Genomic DNA, 13,945 nt, shown 5'->3' on the forward strand with positions numbered 1-13,945 from the left:
TTTCTTCTTTCCTTTAACCAACCTTATTTCTTCCAATTTCCTGTTTCTTAATTTGTAATCTATGTTTTATTTTACCATCTTAGTCTCCTTTACCTATGTTCTCTTTTATCCTTCTATTGTCCAAGAATTTTAACCCAAGATTTAATTGTTTAGTGGTTATAGGATGGGTTTTGCATTTAAAAGAGGATGTCATTTCTCATGCATATTACCTGTAAAAATCATGTGACAGCTATACTATTGGAGCCTATTGAACTTTACAGCTTAGTTTCAATCACTAACCACTGTTAAACCTTAAACACAGCATTTAGCTATGTGTTAAAAGCTAATTTACTTTTTTTTTTTTAAGGGTCGCACTCACAACATATGGAAGTTCCCCGGTTAGGGCTTTTATCGGATCTACAGCTGCTGGCCTATACCACAGTCACAACAACGTGGGATCCAAGCTGTGTCTTCCACAGCTTATGGCAATGCTGGATCCCCAACCCACTGAGCGAGGGGATCTAACCTGCATCCTCATGGATACTAGTTGGATTTGTTTCCACTGCGCCACAATGGGGAACTCCCGTAATGTGCTTTTTTAAATGCCTTCATATATTGGTTTCCCAATGTATATGACCTTTTTTAATGTTAATGTAGATTGAAGAAAATTTGTTGTTGTCACTGTTTTATTTGAAAATAGTATCGTGCAATGATAGGAGCTCTGAACACTGAGAGAAGGTACACCACAGTAATACTAAACAACAACAGCAGCAGCAGCAACAACAAAGGAAACAAGCCTGAGTACTTAAAGCTACTTGAAATAGCTTTGATTTGTGGAGACTGAGTATACACTCATTTGATTTGAATTTGCAAATGAATTATACTTTGAATCTGGCCCCAGCCTTATAACCCATTCTGCCTTATCTTTGCACAGAGCTCAAGGATTCTGGAAACAACAGCAGTGTGAAAACCAAGACTAGCACAATGACTGACAGTTTCTAGGGTTCCTTATGCTGCTAGGACGTTCCATTCAGACATGAAGATCCTTTAGGGAAATGAGTATGCTTATCATGATCTCTCCTTTTCTAGAAACTGCAGGTTATCGATTAAATTCTGACACATAGAATCATTTCATGATTTCTGAGGGTAATATGTCCTCATTACTGTGTCCTAGAGTCATTCTTCCATTCATTCCACAGGTATGTGTCTGATACAGGCACACATGATACAGATGTGACCAAGACACCAAATCTCTGATTTTACAAAAGGATGCATGGCTCATCCTCACCCTCTTAGAGCGAACCTACTCATTCTTTGCTGGAGAATCTTGTCAGAGCCATCTTGATATACGCTTGCAAATGTACTGTCACAATTTTGAATTATTTGAACCCATTCAGTTTGTTTCTAATCCTGCTTCCACAAAACAAAGTTATTTGGATGGTTCATTGTTTTCTTCAAAGATCTCACCTTAGAATTAATAATAATAGTGATAAGGTCTGATAATTAATTAGAACTTACTATATTCCAGGTATCATGCTAAAAATATCACACATATATTTTCTTGTTTAATCCTTAGACCAGTCTGTGAGGCATATACTGTTACTATTATCCCTCATTTTACAAAAAGGGAAACTTAGCCTTTGAAGGAATGTAAAACTTTGCCAAGATTGTGCCTAGTAAGTGGTAGAAAATTGAATTTGGATCTATCTGATTTCAAAGTTCCAATTTTTTTCCTATTCCCCTCTGTACTTAATTTAAAATTAGCATAGATATTTTTTTCTGTCATGTGAATCATTAACAGAACTGTTTAATCTTATATTTTAAAATATACTCTTCAGGGCTATCATTTTCATTTCTAGCCCTCTCCCAGGCCAATTTAACCAAATTTATTGATTTTTTTTTTCTTTTTAGGGCTGCACCTATGGCATATGGAAGTTCCTAGGCTAGGGACTGAATCAGAGCTGCAGTTGCTGGTCTGTGCCAGCCACAGCAACTCAGGATCCAGCCACATATGAAACTTACACCACAGCTTATAGCAACAGATACTTAACCCACTGAGAGAGGTCAGGGATCAAACCCATATCCTTATGGACTATGTCAGGTTCTTAACCCACTGAGTCACAGTGGGAACTCCTGATTGGTTTTAATAAACACCTTCCATTGTTTACCCACTTAATTAATGTGTGGCAAGTGGACTGTGCTGTCTGTCTTCTGGTCACCACCCTTCATATTATTATCTGGCTTCTAGCTTCCAGCTTCTGGTAAAATACAACTTGATGCTTTTTTGTTCCTTCTTTCCTTCCTCCCTCCCTCTCTTTTTCCTTCCTTCCTTTCTTTTTTACTTTTGAATGTGGAAGTTTCCCACCCATGGATTGAACCCAGGTCATGGCAGTGACCTGAGCCACAGCAGTGGCAACACCAGATCCTTAACCCACTGAGCCACCAGGTAATTCCAATATATTTTTCTCTTGAGGTGAGTGATGATCTCATCCAAACTGAACTTTTGATTCTAGGTTTTCTCTAATTAATAAGGCAGTTCTCAGCAAATTGGCATCTGACTTGTTAATGACTTACTTGTACAACTGTATCCATTTTACCATTCAATACTTCCAGGTTCTCCCGCACATGATATCCTGACTTTTCCCATGGTGACAGTCATCAAAGCTCATGTTCAGCTTGTGTCAGATTTCCTGAGGAGGGAGTGGGGACAGGGATTCTGACAACATCTGAAGAGAATATAAATAAGAGTGTTTGCTTCTGTAATGGTGAGTAAACATTAAAGTTAAATTACTGTTACTTTTTATAACTAGGTCATTCTGACTTATGACTAAATTTGTTTTCTATTTCAAGTTCTTCACCACATGAATGCCTTTATTCTTTTTAGGGCTGCACCTGTGGCATATGGAGGTTCCCAGGCTAGGAGGGGCCTAATCAGAACTTTAGCTGCCGGCCTATGCCAGAGCCACAGCAATGCCAGATCCGAGCCGGGTCTGAGACCTATACTGCAGCTCACAGCAACACCGGATCCTTAACCCACTGAGCGAGACCAGGGATCAAACCCACAACCTAGTCAGATTCATTTCCGCTGTGCCACGACGGGAACTCCATGAATGCCTTTATTCTTGAAGTTCATTGGGCTCTAATAGCACAGGAAACAAGAAGAGAATGTCTAATTTCATTAAGATCTTTTATAGTGCATTAATCAGCTCTTTTCAAATCTGCCTGAATCAAAGCCTAAGGAGAATTCTTTTGGCAATACTATTTTACTTCAAGGGATGCTTGCCATGGCTTCCCGGGTTTACATAAGGAGAATAAAAGATGACTCTTCATTCCCCTAGATGCCACATTTTGCCCATGTTTCTCCCATAGTGAATCAAAAATAAATAAATATAATTTAACAGCTCAGAAAGTTTATCTCATTTGAAAGAACTTTTATAATGTTCTAAATGACAGAGGAGATGGGACATGTTTACAGACATTGGCTATTTTTGCCTGTCCAGAATCATTTTCGCTTCTTTGGGAAACAATGTCTGAATTTTCCTTTGTAGTAATATTCCTGAACCTTTCTCAGTGGGCGTGTTCTGTATCCACGTGAGACCCTGCATCCACATTTTCTCAGGTCAAGGCATGACCATGTGACCCAGACCTAATTAATCAAAGTTGCTGTGATTGGTTCAAGAGTGAGTATGTGACCCTCTCCAGGCCAGTAAGAGTCAGCCTTGGGTCTTTTCTGAAACAATGGAGAAAAAAAATGCATTCTTTCTGCTGAGTTTACTAGGTCCTTCAAATGTAACTTCAGAATTGCCCCTGGTCACCTTTGCTAATACTGCCTGAGCTCATTCTCTCAGAGGAAGGCAGGGCTAAGAGATGAAGACTGACTTGTGATGATGTTGTTTAAGCACCTAAGTTCAAATATGTTTATAAGTTTTTTAAGTCCTGCTCTACCCATAGGTTCTTTATTTATATTGAGTATTAAAAAAAAAATCCCTTTTCCATTTAAGCTAATTTGAATTGGGATTCTGTCACTTGCAACCAAGATAATTCTGACTAATCCAAAGACTAAAGGTAGAAGGAATCAGAAGTACATGATAGAGTTAATCTGTTCTCCAGGAAATGATAGTCTGCTTAGAAAGGAGAGGCAGGCAGCACATGTAAAAATAAAGCGGATAATTAAATGTCAAATTATATGGTGCAGACTCTCAATGCTACATAACTTTAGAAAATACTTTCTCTGAAGTACCCGAGAGAGGAGGTAATGGAGAAGGTAGAAACTGAGCCAGCCTTAAAGGACAGAGAGGAACCTGAACAAGAGAAAAGGTCAAGGGAGGGAATTCCAGGTAGGAAAAGGCTGAAAGCAGAATACTGAACTGCAAGCAGTTCGGTTCATGATGAGAGTAGGGTAATGAGATCAGCCAGACTGGAGTGGCTGTAGTGTTAGAGGCCACTGACAGTAAAGCTGCAGAGGTGAATGGGATCAGGCATTGGCCTTGAATATTGAACAGAAAATTTGTAGTGTTGGGGAGGCAGCCATTAGGGAACCACTATATAAATTTGAATGGGTGATTATTAAACAGGAACATGTACCTGACAATGTTGTGAATGATGGGTAGATTGGGAATATGGGAGAGACTGAAGTCAGTGTGACTAGATTTGTAGCCACTTTAGAGGTTAAACATAAGAGATTGGCCAATTTCCTATTAGAAGGAGGTTTTTCATGGCCTTGGTTAAATTTGTTCATAGGTATTTTATTCTTTTTGATGCAGTTGTAAATGGGATTGTTTTCTTAATTTCTCTTATAGTTCATTTTTTGTATATATAAATGCAACAGATTTTTGTGTATTGATTTTGTATTCTACAAGTTTAGTGAATTTATTAGTCCTAACAGGTTTTTGATGAAGTCTTTATGGTTTTCTATATGTAATGTTGTCATCTATGAAGAGTGACAGTTTTCTTTCTTCTTTTTCAATTTGGATCCCTTTTGTTTCTTTTTCTTGCCTAATTTCTCTGGCTAAAACTTCCAATACTATATTGAATAAAAGTAGTGAGAGTGGGTATCCTTGTCTTGTTCCTGATTTTAGAGGAAAAGCTTTCAGATTTCACTATTGAGTATAATGTTAACTGTGGCTTGTTTCTTTATTTTAAAATACTTGTGGTTTACAAGAATGATGAGATGATGAAGAGTAAAGCATAATTAAATCCTTTTGAAGTCCTTGGTCAACAGTATAGCAACTATATTAAAAAAGCCAACTGAAATAAAATATAGTATTAGAAAACATCAGTACCTCAAGTCTTTATACCAAGATCAGAATGTTCTAAGGCTTATTAACCAGTTGGCTTTTCAAATATATAAGACAAATCACTGTGATTTGGTACCTGGTCTCCCTACCTCAGCCAGTTAAAGCCACAGAGTCCCCATCAAGAATTTCCAGCAGAAGAAAAGTGAAAGCAAATAAAACATTGTTAAAAGTAGGTTTAACTGTTATCTTTGAATTGTCTACTATCCACCCCTGCCTTTCAATTTCCACCAAACTTGTTCAGGTTCAGACCCTCAGAACCCTGCCCTGGGCTATTAAATTGGGTTCCTCCTTATTTCCTTGCCTTCTCTTTTCCTTTCCAGTCCAACTTACGTATTGCTGCCAGACAATCTTCCTAAATTACAGCTCAAATAATACCAATTCCCTGCTCCAAAAAGTTAACAATTTCCCATTGCCTTCCAAAAGCTTTAATGGAATTTTCAAGGTCATCCAAATGTATGTACTCAACTTCCTCCCCCCAGTCTCATTTCTCAGCACGTCTTGCTTGCACTGCACACTCTACCAAATCAGCAGGAGCATAGCTTTTCTGCCTGTCTGCCTTTACTTACACAATCTCTATACCACCACACTGATCTCTACCTACTAAAATCCCCCCATTTCCTTCCAGACCTGACACAAAAACTTTATAAAAAACTGTTTATCTCTAAAGGCTGTACCTTCGCTCTCCTTCTGTCTCCCATAGCTTTCTGTTTTAACCTCTTAGCACACACGTTGCTTTTAGTCTCATACGAAATAGCTGACTATGTCTCTTTCCCAACTTGACAATGAGCAATTTCAGGGCCTTGATTTTATTTGTTAGCCTCCATAGCACCAATACAAACTTTACTTTCATCAGTATTATACATGCATATAGTTGAAAGAGCCAAATAATTCTATAAGGCTTATTAGGAAAATTAGTTCTCTTTCATTACTTCCCCTCTCATCTAATAATGTTGCTATTTACCTCTGAATAATACTACTATTTTTAATGATTTTTTTTTCTAGTTTTTTTTTCTTTTTCAGGGCCACACCCACAGCATATGGAAATTCCCAGGCTAGGGCTCTAATTGGAGTTACAACTGCCAGCCTACGCCACAGCCACAGCAACGTGGGATCCAAGCTGCATCTGCGACCTACACCCCAGCTCATGGCAACGCCGGATCCTTAACCCATTGAACAAGGCCAGGGATTGAACTTGTATCCTCATGGATGCTAGTCAGATTCGTTTCCACTGAGTCACGATGGGAACTCCTGTCTAACTCTCTTAACACATTTGATATGCATCAGGTGTTCCATCAATTTAATCTTCTTAAGAAGCCTTCTCTGAACTCTCTGGTTTGTTTTAGTCTGTACCAGTTGTCATCTATCCTTGATAGGTAGGCATTATCTTGGGATTTTTTCATCATCATCATTCTGAGGATTCTGTTTGCCTCTCTATTGTGTTGGATCCTTTGTTTCCTATACCCGGTATCTTGTATGTTTATGATTTACCCCTTTGTTTAAGTGGAGTATATTCTCTAAGAGTTTTCTGAGAAAGAAGGCATGAAAGGTAAATCTTCAAGACATTGTATGAGTGAAAATGTCTTTATTTGCTCTTTCCCCTTAATTGATAGTTTAGGTGGACCTAGAATTATTATTTAGAAATAATTTTCCTTCAAAAATCTGAAGGTACTTCTCCACTGTCTTCTAGATTTCAGTGTTGTTGGGAAGTGTAAATCTATTTTCATTCTTTTTTAATTTTTTATTAAAGTATAGTTATTTATAGTGTTGTCAGTTTCTCCTATACAGCATAGTGACCCAGTCATACATATATATATATGTATATATACATTCTTTTTCTCATACTCATATATATATATGTATATATACATTCTTTTTCTCATACTCATATATATATATGTATATATACATTCTTTTTCTCATACTCATATATATATGTATATATACATTCTTTTTCTCATACTCATATATATATATGTATATATACATTCTTTTTCTCATACTATCTTCCATTATGTTCTATAATGTATATATACATTCTTTTTCTCATACTATCTTCCATTATGTTCTATCCCAAGAGATTGTATATAGTTCCCAGTGCTGTACAATAGGATATTCTGGTTCTTGATGCTTTGTATGTAACCTGTTTTTTTCTCCCCAACAGCTTATAGAATTCTCTCTTTATCCATAATGACATGCTTTTTGGTGAGTCTATTTTTATTCACCGTGTTGGGCCTTTTCAGTTAAAAGTTTTGTAATATTCATTTCTAGAAAAATTTTTGAATTCCTTCTTTGGTGACTTTTCTCCTTCCATTTTCTCTGTTGTCTTTCTGGAACTTCTGTTTGATATATGTTGGATGTCTAGGACTGGTCTTCTAGTTTTCCTAACTTTTCTTTCCAATTTTTCATTTCTGGCTTTTCTGCTTTTCTTTCTGGAAGAGTTTCTAAATTTTATTTTATAATTTTCCATTTAGATTTTTATTTATACCATCACATTTTTAACTTCCAGTAGCTCTCTTTATATCATCCCATTCTTTTGTGTATTCAATATCTTATCTCTCTGAAGATATTAATTCTTTGACATTTTCATCACCATGCATAGTTCTGTTTTCTTCAAGTTTCTTTTTCTGTTTATTTGTTTTGGTTTTTATCTTTCATGTTAGAGACTCTTCTCCAATATCTGGTGTTCTTTAGTTATAAACTCACATTTAAGAGAAGAGCACTAAGAAGCTGACAGGAGTCTCTGATCACATGGGTGCTCGATATAGGATGATCTGGCACTTGAGGAATCTCTCCATCAAAACCTTTATGTCTTTCCTCTTGGAGAAGTTTGCTTTCCCCAGAGAAGAGATTCTATTCACCTTCCTGGAGGGTAATTGCTTCACATTTTTGTTACAATAAAAGAAATTTAATTCTCATCATAGTTTATAATAAAAAAGTAAAATTAAATGCCACTGCTGCTGAATATTTTAGCTTGATATAATTTATAATTTGTTTATAATATAGATGCATAAGCACAACCCAGCTCTATTTATTTGTCCAGCCTCATCTCCTGCTAACCTTCAACCACATTATTTGCTTTCTCTATTCCTAGGATACTCTGTTTCTGCCACCCTCACCTTTAACTCAAGCATACTTCAGGTCTCAGTCTACATGATCTATTTCTCAAGAAATTTATCACTGCTTCTCTAATCTAAGTTCAGCTTCCCTGATAGATGCTTTCAGAGATCTCTGTATTTTTCTTTGAGGACACATATTATAATTGTAATCATGGTGTTCTCTGTATGTCTGTCTCCACCAACATATTTAAACTTGGCAGGTATCTTGATTACTTATGCACCATTTTTCTTTCTTTTTTTAATGGCTGTACCTGTGGCATATGGAAGTCCCCAGGCTAGGGGTCAAATTGGAGCTGCAGCTGCAGGTCTATGCCACAGCCACAGCAACACCCAGATCCCAGCCACATCTGCAGTCTATACAGCAGCTTGCAGCAATGCTGGATCCTTAATCCACTGAGCAAGGCTGGGGATTGAACCCATGTCCTCACGGGGACTAGTTGGGTTCTTAACCCACTGAGCCATAATGGGAATTCCCTTATGCACCATTTTATCCTCAGCACCCAGAAAAGTGCCTGGCACATAGTGACCACTTTTTTTATTTGTTAATCAACTACATGCATATGATTAATAACTTTCAGCCTAATAAGCCAAATTATTGGCCTGACTCTGCCAAAAGTGAAATGGAAAATTGAGCAAATTTATTTATAGACCACTAAAATAATAGTATATTAAAGGTAGTTTTTTAAAAAGGTAATAGCCCAATGAGTGAAAGTGTATTTGTTTACATATGTTCTGCCATATAGCAATCAAGAACTGGGCATCTTAAAGAATTAACAAATTGATGTTTCCTGAAACTAGAATGGACAGCCTACCTTCTTTGCCTCAAATCCTGTCTCTCCTTCAGTGTTCACTTACTATCCTATTTTCTTCACAAAATCTTCTTTTATGATCAAAACTCCTGGTAACTTTCCCCCTTCACTGAATTTCTGTTGCATTTAAAGTTCAAGGCCTCCAAGTCAGCACTGGATCATATAGAACACCCTGTACTGTTCACAGCTGTTTTCAATGTTAGTCTTATGTCACTTTTGGGGGAAACTTTAATTAATTAATTTTTAAATAATGATATTAATTTTTTCCATCATAGCTGATTTACAGTGTTCTGTCAATTTTCTATTGTACAGCGAGGTGACCCAGTCACACATACATGTATACATTCTTTTTTCTCACATTGTCATGCTCCATCACAAGTGACCAGGAGTTCCCGTCATGGCGCAGTGGTTAGCGAATCCGCCTAGGAACCATGAGGTTGCGGGTTCGATCCCTGACCTCGCTCAGTGGGTCGACGATCCGGCGTTGCCGTGAGCTGTTGTGTAGGTCGAAGATGTGGCTCGGATCCTGCGTTGCTGTGGCTCTGGCGTAGGCTGGGCGGCTACAGCTCCGATTAGACCCCTAGCCCGGGAATCTCCATATGCTGCAGGAGCAGCCCAAGAAAAGGCAAAAAGACAAAAAGACAAAAACAAAAAACAAGTGACCAGACATAGTTCCCAGTGCTATACAGCAGGATCTCACTCTTTTTAGATTTTAAATCCCTGGAAGGGAGGAACCATACCTTTATTCATCCTCTGTAACCCCACAGTGTTGATAGCAGTGCTGCAAACACAACACAAATTGGCTTGTTTGTGGGCAAAAACAATAAATTAATCTGACAATATTGGTCCATATCAATCAAAGATGTGTTTATAGCAAAAGGTATATTTTCTGGGAATAGTGGAGGACCCCACTTTGTGGCTACTTGGTTTGTTTAAACCTTTTTAGTACAGAGTTTGTCCTCTAACCAAATTTGGCCTGGATCACCAGTGACAGAGAAGGATAGGGAGTTTCCTTTTCAACATTTCTAGTATTGCCAGAAAACAGGCTAAAACCTAATTGGAACTATCTACACTCTGGTATCAGCTTCTTTTTGAGAAGGACAATTTAACTGAATGTCAGAAAAGCACTGCTTTGTACTTTTGGGGAATGTACTTAATCTGAAGCCAAATAAACAGAAATAAAGCCAGGCTTTCATTTTATTATTAAGGCCCATTTGATTGCCAAATAGATTTGGGGGATGACATGTACTTGTCTTACTGATTTGATGAAGTTCTCCCTGAATCACTGGAATGTTGGCGGGTTCAAGCAGTATCCTGTGAGCAAGGCAGCCTAGCTTACTGTGGGCCCCTAGACAAGACTGCTAAGAGGGTATTGCTGGCCATATAGGCAGAGAAAGAGGGAGTTCTGAAGGTAGAAACAAGGTGAAATGCTGGATTCCTTTTCCAATCTTTCAGGCTATTTTTCCCTACTCTATGCAACTAGTCATTTGGTCATTTAAAACTGTTTCTTGAGAATCTATCATGTGTCTAAGGTAACTCAAAGGAAAGTAAGAATTAATTCTAGCATTCTAGGAGCTTGCAATCTCTTTAGGGTGATAAGATATACACACGGGGCAGGTAAGTAGCAATAGATGACAGAATTTGATTACTTATTGATCACAGGGAAAATCACTGTGAATGGGAGTTGTCAGGGAAGATTTTGTGGGATGGTTGGAAACACTACTGAACCTTGAAAGAGATATTTACAGTGATATTTTCATAGCTAGGACATTAACAGGTAGGTAATTTACCCTCCCAAATAATTTAATGTACCTCAGATGCCTAGTTACTTAATATACACAAACTGATTTAAGAATCAGGGAAGACTGGAGTATGTAGTATTTTTCACCAAGGGTCTAGCTGCAGAAACCAAGGCAAGTGTACATTGTTTTTATCTATGATCACTGATAGTCTGTCTTTCTTTCTTTCTTTCTTTCTTTCTTTCTTTCTTTCTTTCTTTCTTTCTTTCTTTCTTTCTTTCTTTCTTTCTTTCTCTTTTCCTTTCTATGGCCATACTTTTTAAGGCATGTGGAAGTTCCCAGATTAGGGGTCAAATGGGAGCTGCATCTGCAGGCCTATGAGGCAGCTTGCAGCAACACTGGATCCTTAACCCACTGAGCGAGGCCGGGAATTGAACCTCCATCCTCATAGTGACAACGTCACATCCTTAACCTGCTACGCCACAACAGGAACTCCCAAAACAAAGTTTCAATAGGAAGAAATAATTGCAATTGATTTTAAAATAAAAATACTGTGTGGTGGAGTTCCCACTGTGGTGCAGTGGGTTAAGGATACAGCATTGTTGCAGCCATGGGGAAGGTCACAGCTGCAGCCTGGATTTGATCCCTGGCCTGGGAACTTCCATATGCCTTGGGTGTACCTGAAAAAGAAAACAAAATACTGTGTAGTTTACCTTCCGATGAGTCTCTCTAAGTAAATAAAGAACTGTTTCTTTAAGCCAACTAGTTTATCTCCAAACCCTCACTTCCTATAAAAATGAGGATAATGAGGTCTAGAGCACTGTTTCCCAAAGAGGTTCTGCAAAATGTTAATAAATGCTAGGCAATAAAAGGGCTCCATGATCATGGAAATTTCAGAAACATTGGGTTAAACAAAGTTGTACTGGCTTCTTAAAGAATTTCTTGAAGTCTTTAATATGATTATTTGAATTATAAGTTTTGAAGATAAGGGTAGATCATATACCATTTCCCAGACTTATTTGACTATTGAATACTTTTTTCATGAAATGCCGCATAGGTCTATGTTCTGGAAACTAAATTTGAAATAAGAATAATTTCAAATAAATAAAATTTCAAATAAATAAAAATGCTATGATTCTTCATTTGTACATTAAATGTGTATTTGTAGATCTATATGAAACAATTATTTTGCTAGAGCTAATATCACTTAGAATTATAAGAATCATATGACTTTTATACATTGTAAATTTAAAGAACATCTTCATTTTCTTCCTCAGATAATCCAAACCAAATTGTAGTTATGGGTAAATCTGTATGATACTAGAATACTGAAATTGTGCCAAGAATCTAATTGAAGCCCAATAAATTTTTTTGGTATTAATTTTATAGTCTCTTGATTCTCTAGTGTTTTCTCCAAAGATACTGCCTTAGAGACAACTTTTTTGTGCTTAAAATTTGTCCATTAAATGGGCGCTGCTTGCTATATGGTAGAAAATTACCTGATTAAAATAATGGTTAAAACTCAGAAGAGTTATCTTTTAACTAAATGCGGCCTAGAGCTTTATTTGTGGGTTTACCATCTGAGAACTGCTAAGGAATTGGTTTTTTTAAGAGACCAAAAAGAAGCCAAGTCACATTTGTTTGTTTGTTTCAAGAATCTGCAAACATTCCCTTTTACGTTAGAAAAAACTTACTCTACACTGAGATGTCATAGCCTCTGAAGTTTTTTAAGACCCCTGCTGATTGACCCTACCCTTGACCTTAGCTCCAAAGCCCAACTCTATTCTAGCATGCTGATATAGAGAATTTATTTATGTTAGCAGTGGGGAGTCAGAATTCCAGGAATATTCTTACAAAAAGCTTCCAAGATGTATTTACCAAATCTTCAACTCCACATGATTGGAGGCCTCTGCTAACAAATAAAGTGAATACGAGTGAATAGTATCAAGGGCTACGTGGATATTGGACCCAGAGGAATGTGAAAGAGTTCCACTAGAAGTGGCCTTTTTGATCATCAAGGAAATAATTTTAAAAGGCATATTTAAATAGCAGGTACCTTTTTGGTAAACAAGGTGTGGGGAGTGATCCTATAAGTAATTCAGGTAACATTTATCAAAGCATAGAGGCAGTCTTAGGGCCAGTTCTCCATTTGATCTGCCTGCCTCTATCTGTTGATTCCTATTCTTTCTCATGAATCCTGCTAATTTTATTATAGGATTATAAAGTGCAATTTACTATGCATTTTTATTTTTTAAAACACTTAAAATTCAAACTGAATAACATGCTCATTAAACATTTGTAAAATGCTAAAAATACAAAAAGGAAAAATTAAAATTACCCATATGGTACTAGCTAAACACAGCTACTATTAATAATTTTGTAAATTGTTTTCTTTGGGGAGGGGGCAGAGTCTATTTTCCTATGCTTTCAAAATATACTACTTTATTATAAGAAATTTCCCTATTATTTGATACATTTTCCTAAGATTTTACTACAAAAATTTTGAAGCATAAGAAGAGTCGAAGAAAATATTTTACTATGAACACACGTATTCTCATCACTTAGAGTCATAGACATAGTTAACATTTTACTACTAACGCTTTGTCGCATTTCTATCTATCCACCCATCAATCCATGTTATTTTTGATAGATACTAATTTCATTGATAGTCCTTGGAGTGAAATATAATTGTCTTTCAAATTATTTCCCTGGGGAGTTCCAGTCGTGGTGCAGCGGAAACGAATTGGACTAGGACTGGGGTTCAATCCCTGGCCTCGCTCAGTGGGTTAAGGATCTGGTGTTGACGTGAGCTGTGGTGTAGGTCGCAGATGTGGCTCAGATCTGGTGTTCCTGTGGCTGTGCTGTAGGCTGGCAGCTACAGCTCCAATTAGACCCCTAGCCTGGGAACCTCTATATGCCACAGGTGTGGCCCTAAAAATAAATAAATAAATAAGTAAAAAAATAGAAATAAAATTATTTCCCTATTTTTTACTAATTGCTAACTT

The 13,945-nt window shown here is 37.1% G+C and overlaps 1 protein-coding gene across 3 annotated transcripts in view; it reads right to left on the reverse strand.

Moving 5' to 3' along the window:
- Positions 1-13,945, reverse strand: part of LOC125134499 (proteolipid protein 2-like) — an 84,746-nt gene that overhangs the window by 56,633 nt on the left and 14,168 nt on the right. Inside the window, exon 3 of one of the 3 annotated variants that reach the window (XM_047793877.1) lies at positions 2,554-2,705. The exons of the other annotated variants lie outside the window; for them this stretch is intronic. The gene's annotated coding sequence lies outside the window, so the exon portion shown is untranslated. The remainder of the gene's footprint in view (positions 1-2,553; positions 2,706-13,945) is intronic. 3 annotated transcript variants of the gene reach the window in all.

The sequence above is a fragment of the Phacochoerus africanus genome, chromosome 8 (genome assembly GCF_016906955.1).
Source record: "Phacochoerus africanus isolate WHEZ1 chromosome 8, ROS_Pafr_v1, whole genome shotgun sequence".
Classification (NCBI taxonomy): domain Eukaryota; kingdom Metazoa; phylum Chordata; class Mammalia; order Artiodactyla; family Suidae; genus Phacochoerus; species Phacochoerus africanus.